The sequence below is a fragment of the Bufo bufo genome, chromosome 6 (assembly GCF_905171765.1).
Source record: "Bufo bufo chromosome 6, aBufBuf1.1, whole genome shotgun sequence".
Taxonomy (NCBI): Eukaryota; Metazoa; Chordata; class Amphibia; order Anura; family Bufonidae; genus Bufo; species Bufo bufo.
Window position 1 is genome coordinate 290,288,818 of NC_053394.1, and position 11,040 is coordinate 290,299,857.

An 11,040-nucleotide genomic window follows, 5' to 3' on the forward strand; every position below is an offset into this window, starting at 1 on the left:
CATTTAAACCCTCAGATGCTTTACACAGTTTCTGCTCGTCATTTGACACGGCTTAGCAGGAAAGGGACATGGCTTAAAATGTGCAGAGTGTTGAGATATTGGCGCAAAGAAAGGCGTCCAATTGGTGGTGTAAATGCAGTGACCCAGTGGTTCACTGCTAAAGTTATCAAATGGTTCACTGTGAAAAGGGTTAATAATATGGTTCACTTCTAACCCTGTTAAAATGTTTACTGAGATGCTACCTATGCATTTTCAATGTTACAAATGATTAAAGTGGTTCTCAAAAGGCTGTGTATATAGGTAGGAAACAGTTAACTGGCAATTCATGGTTATAGTTACAAAATACCTGTAGATTTATCAGTCTAATCATTATTATGGGAGGCACTCCAATATCCAGGGTTGTGTGTGATAATAACCACAATATGTATACCACAATATATATATAATACTATTGACAATTTATTTATACTGTTAATAGAAATGTTGAAAATAAATTGAAAAAGTATTGTAGTTGATCAACTAAAATTTTCAAAAACTATATAGAAAAGATGCTAAAAAATGAGAAAAAAATAATATACGGTATATAAATAAAATAAAAAAATTATAATAATAAAAAGTCATAATATATAAAAAATATTGTTATTTACTGTCATTCTTGTTAGTGTCCAATAGGGGGAGCAGTTACATTAAAGTTGTTAGCAATCCAGATTCATTCATATGGTTTATGGATGGATAGTCTAGTATAAGGCAGCACAATGTTGTGGAAATCTTCCCTGTGCCGTATCAGCGGTTCAGTATATACTGATATGACAAAGGACTTACTTTTGATTTAAAAAAGTTTCTTTTAGGCTACATGCACACAAACTTTGTTGGTTTCCGTGTCCGTTCTTTTTTTTTTGCAGATAGGATGCGGACCCATTCATTTCAACCGTGTGCTGTCCGCATCAGTATGTCCGTTAGGTTGCCCCGCAAAAAAAATAGTGCATGTTCTATTTTTTTCTAGTTTGCGGACAAAGATAGGCATTATTACAATGGATCCCCAAAAAAACGGATCCGCAAAAAAAAACGGATGCCATACGGAAGGTCATCCATTTTTTTTGCGAATTGCAAAACAAATATGGTCGTGTGCATGTAGCCTTAACTAGATATGACCCAGTCATCCTGCAGTATAACAGAATTCTTTGTATCATAGAGCCAATCTCGGAAAAAGACAGAAAAAGCATCGCTGGTCCTTTGAAGACAAAGACCGCTCAAAATTCAGCATTGCCGACTATTCCACCTGAAGGACACCACGCCGCTGCCCCCGCTCACGTGGGATGCCAGGTCATGGGCAGGTAGAGCTCGGCCGGCCAGCACTTCACCTTCCCATGGACATCAGGATGGGTAACGTAATTTACTTTAATTTAGTCGGTAATGTCATTTGTATAAGGTACTTGCTCCGATCATCCTTGCCCCAGGAGCGGCATATCGATATCACAGTGGATATTACAAAGTGCTCCGACAACTAAGTACAAGCCTTTGCCCCTGGAGCGGTATATCGCCATCAAAGCGGACATCACCAATTACTTTTATATACAAGATAGCGCTAAAATTACAGCACGAGGATCACATTTAATGTATCACTGTTATTTGGTAGCGGGATATATTGAAGCATTCTCTCTCCTATCATAGAGAGACATATACAACCAATATCTAGTTAAAAGAAACTTTTTTAAATCAATAGTAAGTCCTTTGTCATATCAGTATATACTGAACCGCTGATATGGCACAGGGAAGATTTCCACAACATTGTGCTGCCTTATACTGGACTATCCATCCATAAACCATATGAATGCCTCTGGATTGCTAACAACTTCAATGTAACTGCTCCCCCTATAGGACACTAATAAGAATTACAGTGAATAACATAATTTTTTATATATTATGACTTTATTTTTTTTTTATGTATTTTTTTTTTTTATATATATATATATTTTCATTTTTTTTGTTATTTTTTAGCATCTTTTCTATATATTTTTTAAAAAAATTTAGTTGATCAACTACAATACTTTTTAAATTTATTTTTAACATTTTTATTAACAGTGTCAATAAATATATATTGTGGTTATTATCACAAACAACCCTGGATATTTATGAGTGCCTCCCACATTTATAATTCATTATAATCTATCTCCGTCCGCGACACAGGGGTAAGTCGCTGGGTTGAGCACCTATCCAGAGATTTTTTAGTTTGGTGTAGCCACTGATCCAGTTCCATTACCTTGCTAATCATTATTATGACAAAGGCTCTGTCGGTCTGTACGCCACCAGGGGGCTAGAGTACTTTTTTCCAAAATGTTGCAATAATAAATCTGTCTAAAACAATGTAGGTCTGCCTACAAAATATCTGTCAACCCCTATGTAATTGTAAACTGCCGCAAACCACCATAAAAAAGCCCCAAATATGTCATAAATATGGTGCAAATGCCTACTCCATTAACAAAAACAGGCAAAGTCGATCCACTTTTCTGCTGCAATACATCTGATACATTATCCCCTATACAGCACATTGTCTAATTATTAGACAGGATTTATTTTTACTAACCGGCCGTCTTTTACTTTGCTTTACAATTAGATGGTGCTATAACACAAGGGGAAGGCTTCGTTATTTCAGCATGTGGATAAGATTCGCAAAGGTGCTTATTATGCTAGAATCTCATGTATCATCTTCCTGGATCCATGAAAGCACGACAAAAATAACTTTTTGTGTCCCTTGTGGTCACCCTTAGGCCCCTTGCAGACGAGTGTTCGGATAGGGTCCGGATGCGTTGCGAGTAGGTACCCAATTGCAGTCAGTTTTGACTGCGATTGCTTCCCGCCCCCCTCACCCCCCCCCCCCCCCCCCCCCTCCTCGATTTTAGTTTTTTTTTTTTTTTTTTGTATGAAGAGGCTGCGGTGCTTCATGGGCGCCACAGTCTCTTCTTAGGCCATATGACATCTTCAGACTAAAAAAAAATACCCCAAATTGGGTCCTAAACTGAAAAATTTTGTCACCAAATTTAAAATACATATAATTGTAATAAAAAAGACATGGAGAAGAGTACAGCACCACATACCTCTTACATCCAGTGACATCTCCTGTCATGTAGACCTTCTCTTTCCTCTTCTCCTCCATTTGACCCAGACCACCATGGCAAATTCTTTCAGCCACATCTCGTCTCTACAGTTTGTAACACAGATACGTTAGATTTCTCAATTTTTCCATCAACCTCCTCATCCTGGTGTCCCCACAGCGTCATCCTGCTGCCACCCCCAATACTGTGCCCGTTGTGCTTCCCAATGCCCCAGGAACTATACTGCTGAAAAAATAGTGACCCTAATAGACATAATTGGGGTAATTTATCAAACTGGTGTAAAGTAGAACTGGATTTCCAAAAGAGCTGTCAAATATGAAAGGTGGAATCTGATTGGCTGCTATTGGCAACTAAGCCAGTTCTGCTTTACACCAGTTTGATAAATTACCCCAAATGTTCCTATAGTGTCCACAGCAGCTATAATGTCCCTTAGAGTGCCCCCAGTGATAATAACACCCTCTATTGTGCTCCAGGCAATAATCCCTGTATAGTGTCCCCAGAAATAATATAATTGCCCCTACAGTGCCTCCCCAATAGCAACACCCCCATATAGTAATTTCCACCACACTGCCCCCACATAGTAATCCCCCCACAGTAATTTGCCCCCACACAGTAATTTCCCCCAAACTGACCCCATATAGTAGTTTGCCCCCCACACAGTAATTTGCTCTACACTGCCCCCACATAGTAATTTCCACCACACTGCCCCCACATAGTAATTTGCCCACACTGCCCCCACACAATAGTTTTCCCCACATAGTAATTTGCCCCCACATAGAAATTACCCCACACTGTCCCCACATGGCAATTTCCCCCACACTGCCCCCACATAGTAATTTGCCCCCACACTGCCCCATATAGTAATTTGTCCCCACACTGCCCCATATAGTAATTTGCCCCCACACTGCCCCCACATAGTAATTTTCCCCCACACTGCCCCATATAGTAAGTTGCCCCCACACTGCCCCATATAGTAATTTGTCCCCACACTGCCCCCACATAATAATTTGCCCCCACACTGCCCCATATAGTAATTTGCCCCCACACTGCCCCATTTAGTAATTTGTCCCCACACTGCCCCCACATAGTAATTTGCCCCCACACTGCCCCATATAGTAATTTGTCCCCACATAGCAATTTCCCCACACACAATAGTTTCCCCCACACTGCCCCCATATAGAAATTTGCCCCCACACCGCCCCCACATAGCAATTTGCCCCCACACTGCCCCCACATAGCAATTTGCCCCCACACTGCCCTCACATAGCAATTTGCCCCCACACTGCCCTCACATAGCAATTTGCCCCCACACAGCCCCCACATAGCAATTTGCCCCCACACTGCCCTCACATTGCAATTTGCCCCCACACTGCCCCCACATAGTAATTAGCCCCCACATAGTATTCCCTCCCATAATAGTTTGGCCCCATACAGCCCCCACATCCCCCCCCAATGTACTCGATTTAACTTCCCTAATATGTCCTCCTGTGTGACCCCCCCCCCCCCCAAAGTAGGCACATGAAATAAAAATAAAAAAAATGAACAAAAAAATGAAAAGATAAATACTCACCTACTGTATGTCCAGGGCCAGGCGCTTGCTCGCAGAGTCAGGCGCGTCACAGTGCTGCGTCCCGGCACAGGTCCACGATGACGTCATCACGCACGCCTGCGCCGGGATTTCTCTACCGCATAGGCCTCAGGCCTTCAAGGTCTGAAGCTTATGGCGGTGATCGTGGACGGGACAGGGAGCTATGCGCTCCCGTGCCCCGCAGCAGTATGTGGGCGTTCGGGTCAGCGTTGGGCCCCCCAGCAGTGCTGGGCCCGGGGCTGCCGACCCGAACGTCCCTATTGTAATCCGCCACTGGTGTGGAGGGGATTACCAAAACTCCCCCTAAAGGTGCACGACCCATTTAATGGAGAGTGACAAAAGGCCTACTGTCATTGTTTGTGGGATTTCCGGCAACTGTTCATGGTTTATTATGAAATCTCTTCCTGTTTATGGCTATGCAAATTTCCCATCATGGAAATTATTAATCCTTTCAGCTAAGGAGGTTTTTTTGTTTTTACATTTTCGTTTTTCACTCCCTTTATTGTTGGGGCTATAACTTTTTTATTTTTCGGTTCACATAGCCATATGAGGGCTTGTTTTTTGTGGGATAAGTTGCACTTTCTAATTCCACCATTTAATATTGCATACGATGCTTTGGGGAGCTGAAAAAAAAAATTACAAATGAGGTGAATTTGGAAAAAAAATGCTGTTCCTTAACAGTTTTATGGGTTTTGTTTTTACGGCGTTTCCTATGCGGTAAAACTGACCTGTTACTTTCATTCTCCGGGTCAGTATGATTACGGCGATACCACATGTGTATTGTTTTTCTTATGTTTTAATACTGAAAAAAATAAAAACTTTTTTGTAGTTATGTGTACGGATCTGTGTGAGGGCTCATTTTTTTGTGAAGCGATCTGTAGTTTTCATTGATACCATTTTGGGGTGTGCATGACTTTTTGATCACTTTTAATTTAATATTTGTGTGGAAGGTGAAGCGACCAAAAAACTGTGAATTTCCATTTTGACTTTTTTCCATTTTGACTTTTTTTTCCTTTAGCAGTTTGCTGTGTAAGATGAATATTTTAATAGCATGGGCGTTTTCGTACGCGGCGTTGCCCATGATGTGTATATTTTTTATTGTTTATGTATTTTTATAATTATTTTGGGGAAAGAGGGTGATTTCAATTTTAATCTTTTTTTAAAAAAATATATAATTTTAAAAACGTGCTTTGTTTTTTTAATAGTTCTCATAGGGATCTATAACAAGCAATCATTAGATTGCTTCTCTTATACACTCCAATGCATTACCATTGGAATGTATAAGAAATACACTGTATTCCTATGGAGAACTAATGTGCAGCAGCTTCTGTTCATTCAGGAGGACAGAAGCTGACACACACTGCATCCGGCTCCCACGATCCTCACTCGGGGAAGACGGGGCACACTCAGAAGCGCACGCTTATGGGTTTTTGCAAGTTCAGATGTTGTGGTCACGTTTGACCACAGCATCTGAAGGGTTAAAAGTTTGGGATCGGATTGTCAGTTGCGGACATTAGGCCCAGGTGTCTGCTGTATGAAACAGCAGGCACCCGGCTGCTTTGTTGTCCGCTCTGCAGAGGGCACCATTGTTAAAAACCCGACATGCGACATACTAGTACATCACATGTTGGGAAGGGGTTAAAGCAAGCACTGGAAGAGTAATGATACTATAAGTGGCTTGCTTGATTAGTAAAAGTTGCCAATGCTATTGAGCAAAGTAAATTTTTCCTTCTATTTTGATGTTAAAAGGGTTATCACATGATTGATGCAAAAATTGATAATCGGATACCATATAGTACATGACAATTTCTTTCTAACAAAGCTAGAACCAGCCCTGTACCTCACATGGGTCCAGAGATCTCCCCATTCATTGCTCCAATTGTTCTTCTACATTCTCTTCAGGCTGGCAGTTCACAGGCGGGTCCTTTTTCATGGGGCTTGTCTTTTCTGAGGCAGCTCTCTCCCTGTAACTATCACATCTTCTAACAGAAGGCACAGCTGGTGGCAGTTGAAGGATGGAACTATCATAGTTCTGGCAGGGGGGGTCCTTTTTTTGCTGCAGCTTTCTCCCTGTTACTGTCACCTTCTAACAGAAGATAGGGGTGGTGGCAGTTGAAGGATGGAACTGAGCATGTGTGACCACCTGAGTGATGTTACTGAAGTGAACAGAGAAATAAGGAAAAGAACAAACAGCAGGTGGCGCTATACAGGTGCATTTTATTGAATAACTAACGTAAAATATTTTTCATGGAACAACCCCTTTAATTGTTGTTGAGCAAATAAAAAACCCTATAATGCGTGTTGATAGTCCCTATAAAAACCATCAGTCTATTTCCTTCTCAATGAAATCCAGGGGCATATCTTTATGAGGTGTAGAGGCAGCAGTTCCACCAGGGCAGGGGCAGATTGGCCAGAGACCTTACAGGGAAATTTCCCGCTGGGCCGATGCCCAGAGGGCCGCCCAAGCCCCTATAGGCCTCTGGCTGGGTACATAATAAGCTATCAGTGGTAATTAACTCTTTTAGAATTGGGTACTCATGTACCCAGCCAGCGAGATGCCCTCCTGAATTCAACTATGTCCCTCATCTCACCTCCTAAGCACCCTTCTCCATATCTTAATCAGAGACAACTGGAAGAGCAGGAGAGAAAATGGCCTCTATTGATGGCCAACTCAGAGGGACAGCTTTTGGGGCAGTACATTGAATGGCACTGTGGTATGTGGTATTTTGCACTATGGTATTGCTGACACGCCTACTTTTGTTGCCCCGCCTCCTGTCAATTTAGACCCTCCTACAATATGGTGCCACTTTTAGGTAATTTTTTTCAGGGCCACTTTAGGTTCCCAATCTGCCCCTGCACCTGGGATCTAGTGTGTGAAGGGGCTCAGAGACCCCTCTACCACATAAGATGCCAGTATTACAAATAGTGATATGGTAGGCGGGGGTCCTGGTGCAGATTTGGTACTGGGGACAAACAGTGTCAAGCTATGCTTCTTAGGCCTCATGCACACGACAGTATTTTTTCACGGTCCGCAAAACGGGGTTCCGTTTTTCCGTGATCCGTGACCGTTTTTTTCGTCCGTGGGTCTTCCTTGATTTTTGGAGGATCCACGGACATGGCCGTGCGGAGCCAAACGGATCCGTCCTGAATTACAATGCAAGTCAATGGGGACGGATCCGTTTGACGTTGACACAATATGGTGCAATTTCAAACGGATCCGTCCCCCATTGACTTTCAATGTAAAGTCAGGAGTTAATATAAGATAGGATCTGAGTTTTCTCCAATCCGATGGTATATTTTAACTTGAAGCGTCCCCATCACCATGGGAACGCCTCTATGTTAGAATATACCATCGGATTTGAGTTAGATCGTGAAACTCAGATCCGACAGTATATTCTAACACAGAGGCGTTCCCATGGTGATGGGGACGCTTCAAGTTAGAATATACTGAGAACTGTGTACATGACTGCTGCCTGGCAGCACCCGATCTCTTACAGGGGGCTGTGATCCGCACAATTAACCCCTCAGGTGCTGCACCTGAAGGGGTTAATTGTGCATATCATAGCCCCCTATAAGAGATCAGGGGCTGCCAGGCAGCAGGGGGCAGACCCCCCTCCCTCCCCAGTTTTAATTTCATTGGTGGCCAGTGCGGCCCCCCCACCCCCCTCCCTCCCTCTATTGTATTATTTTCATTGGTGGCACAGTGTGCGCCCCCCCCCCTGCCCCCCATTGTATTATTTTCATTGGTGGCACAGTGTGCGCCCCCCCTCCCTCCCTCTATTGTATTATCATTGGTGGCCAGTGTGCGCCCCCCCGGCCCCCCTTTATTGTATTAATATCATTGGTGGCCAGTGTGCGGCCTCCCCTCCCCCCCCATCATTGGTGGCAGCGGAGAGTTAGAAGCATCATACTTACCTGTCTCCTCCTACTAGTAAGTGACAGGTCTGTGCGGCGCATTGCTTAATGATCTGTCACTTACCAGTAGGAGGAGCTCCCGGCCGGTCACAGACAGCGCAGCAGGTAAGTATGATGCTTCTAACTCTCCGCTGCCACCAATGATCAGGGGGGGGGGGAGAGGGGAGGCCGCACACTGGCCACCAATGATATTAATACAATAGAGGGGGGGCCGGGGGGGCGCACACTGGCCACCAATGATAATACAATAGAGGGAGGGAGGGGGGGGGGGGGGGGGCGGGGGGGGCGCACTGGCCACCAATGAAATTAAAACTGGGGAGGGAGGGGGGTCTGCCCCCTGCTGCCTGGCAGCCCCTGATCTCTTATAGGGGGCTATGATATGCACAATTAACCCCTTCAGGTGCAGCACCTGAGGGGTTAATTGTGCGGATCACAGCCCCCTGTAAGAGATCGGGTGCTGCCAGGCAGCAGGGGGCAGTCATGTACACAGTTCTCAGTATATTCTAACTAGAAGCGTCCCCATCACTATGGGAACGCCTCTCTGTTAGAATATACTGTCAGATTTGACTTTTCATGAAGTCAAAACTCAGCTCTGAAAAAGCTTTCATACAGACGGATCTTCGGATCCGTCTGTATGAAAGTAACCTACGGCCACGGATCAAGGACGCGGATGCCAATCTTGTGTGCATCCGTGTTCTTTCACGGACCCATTGACTTAAATGGGTCCGTGAACCGTTGTCCGTCAAAAAAATAGGACAGGTCATATTTTTTTGACGGACAGGAAACACGGATCATGGATGCGGCTGCAAAACGGTGCATTTTCCGATTTTTCCATGGACCCATTGAAAGTCAATGGGTCCGCGAAAAAAAACGGAAAACGGCACAACGGCCACGGATGCACACAACGGTCGTGTGCATGAGGCCTTAGAGGGAGGTTCACATCAGCGTTAGTAATTTCGTTATAGTGTTCCGTTATAACAGGGTTAGAGCGGAATATATTGGAACAGAATTTTAGGACAGAATGCAAAACCCTTTAGTAGGCATTCCGTTTTGCTCCATCCTAATTAATTTCTATGGGCACAAATAAGGACAGGACTTTTTTCCCGTCATACATAACAGAACAAAACGGAACCATTAAGAGGGTGCCTCTTAAAGGGTTCCGTTTTGCATTCCGTCCTAAAATTCCGTTATATTCTGTTAGAACCTTGTTATAACGGAACACTATAACGAAATCACCTAACGCTGATGCGAACTCGCCTTTATGGAAAGCAAGCATGGCTGAACAGTTTACTGGCCACTTACTAATGCATCTTCCCCACAGCTGCTTTGGTACTATGGCCACTATGACTGTTATTATGGAACAGGGGAATCCGAAACAGGGCCAAAATTTTACGTGGTGTCCCTGTTCCTCTCTCACCTTACTCAGGCGCCACAAAAAGTAAAAAACATTTGAAAACCAACACAGGCTCTCATTCTTATATATGCAATGTAATGGTTCATATTACCGTGGTGGCGCGGAATACTTTTTGCCAAGTTCACTGACATGTTATAGCCGATTGTTGGGGGGTCTCATCAACTTATCGTCGAGGGATCCTTCCAACAAAGAGGATTTCCAAAGGGCACCAGGCACAATAAAGAAAACCTTGTCTTAATTATTTTTGCTATTTACTTTTGTGTTTTGGCTCATTACGTTTGTTGCGATCAGCCTGAATAAACTGATGAGGTCAGCCTGTAAGTATGAGAGCAGTTGGCCAGCATACACATATGGAGATGGAGTTTCCAGCAGATGTTACAAGACCTTATCAGTTATAGCAGAGCTGTGTGTGTTCACTGTAGGATGTGTTTTCCTGGCATCAACCAAGATCTACGACTTATACATCATAGGAAGAGCATTTTCTAATATCGAATAATCTGAAGTGTTAATGCAGCGTCCTGCAGGAGAGGCGAGGATGGGAGGGGTGGTAGTGGCTACGATGATGGTAGTAGTACTCACAATGGCAATCTTCCTTCTGGCGCTTCCTAGGCCGTGCACAGTGAATGGAGGGCGCACCGTTTTCTTCCCTCGGGGCTCTCCCTGACTTTCTGGGGCTCCTGTCTGGTAGTGGTGGTGAACGGTTGGCAGGATGCAAAGAAGGAGGTTATATGTCGGGGCAAGCGGATGGTGCAAGCAGTAACCAAGCCAATTTATTTTGAATAAAGTCTCTTTTTACTGAGTAGATGATGAGAGTTGCAGTACAAACAGCAGCAATTGGCATGGTCCTGACATATATCACACAGCCTACTTCTCCGCCGATGGCTGTGTAGGGAAGTGGAATGATGGTAATAGTAATCATGGAAGCAGTACAAATCTTGCAGTACTCAGCTCCCCCTAGTGGCAGATGAGGGAAAATATTTTCTTGTCCCTTCCCCCAGGCCCAAGAGCAG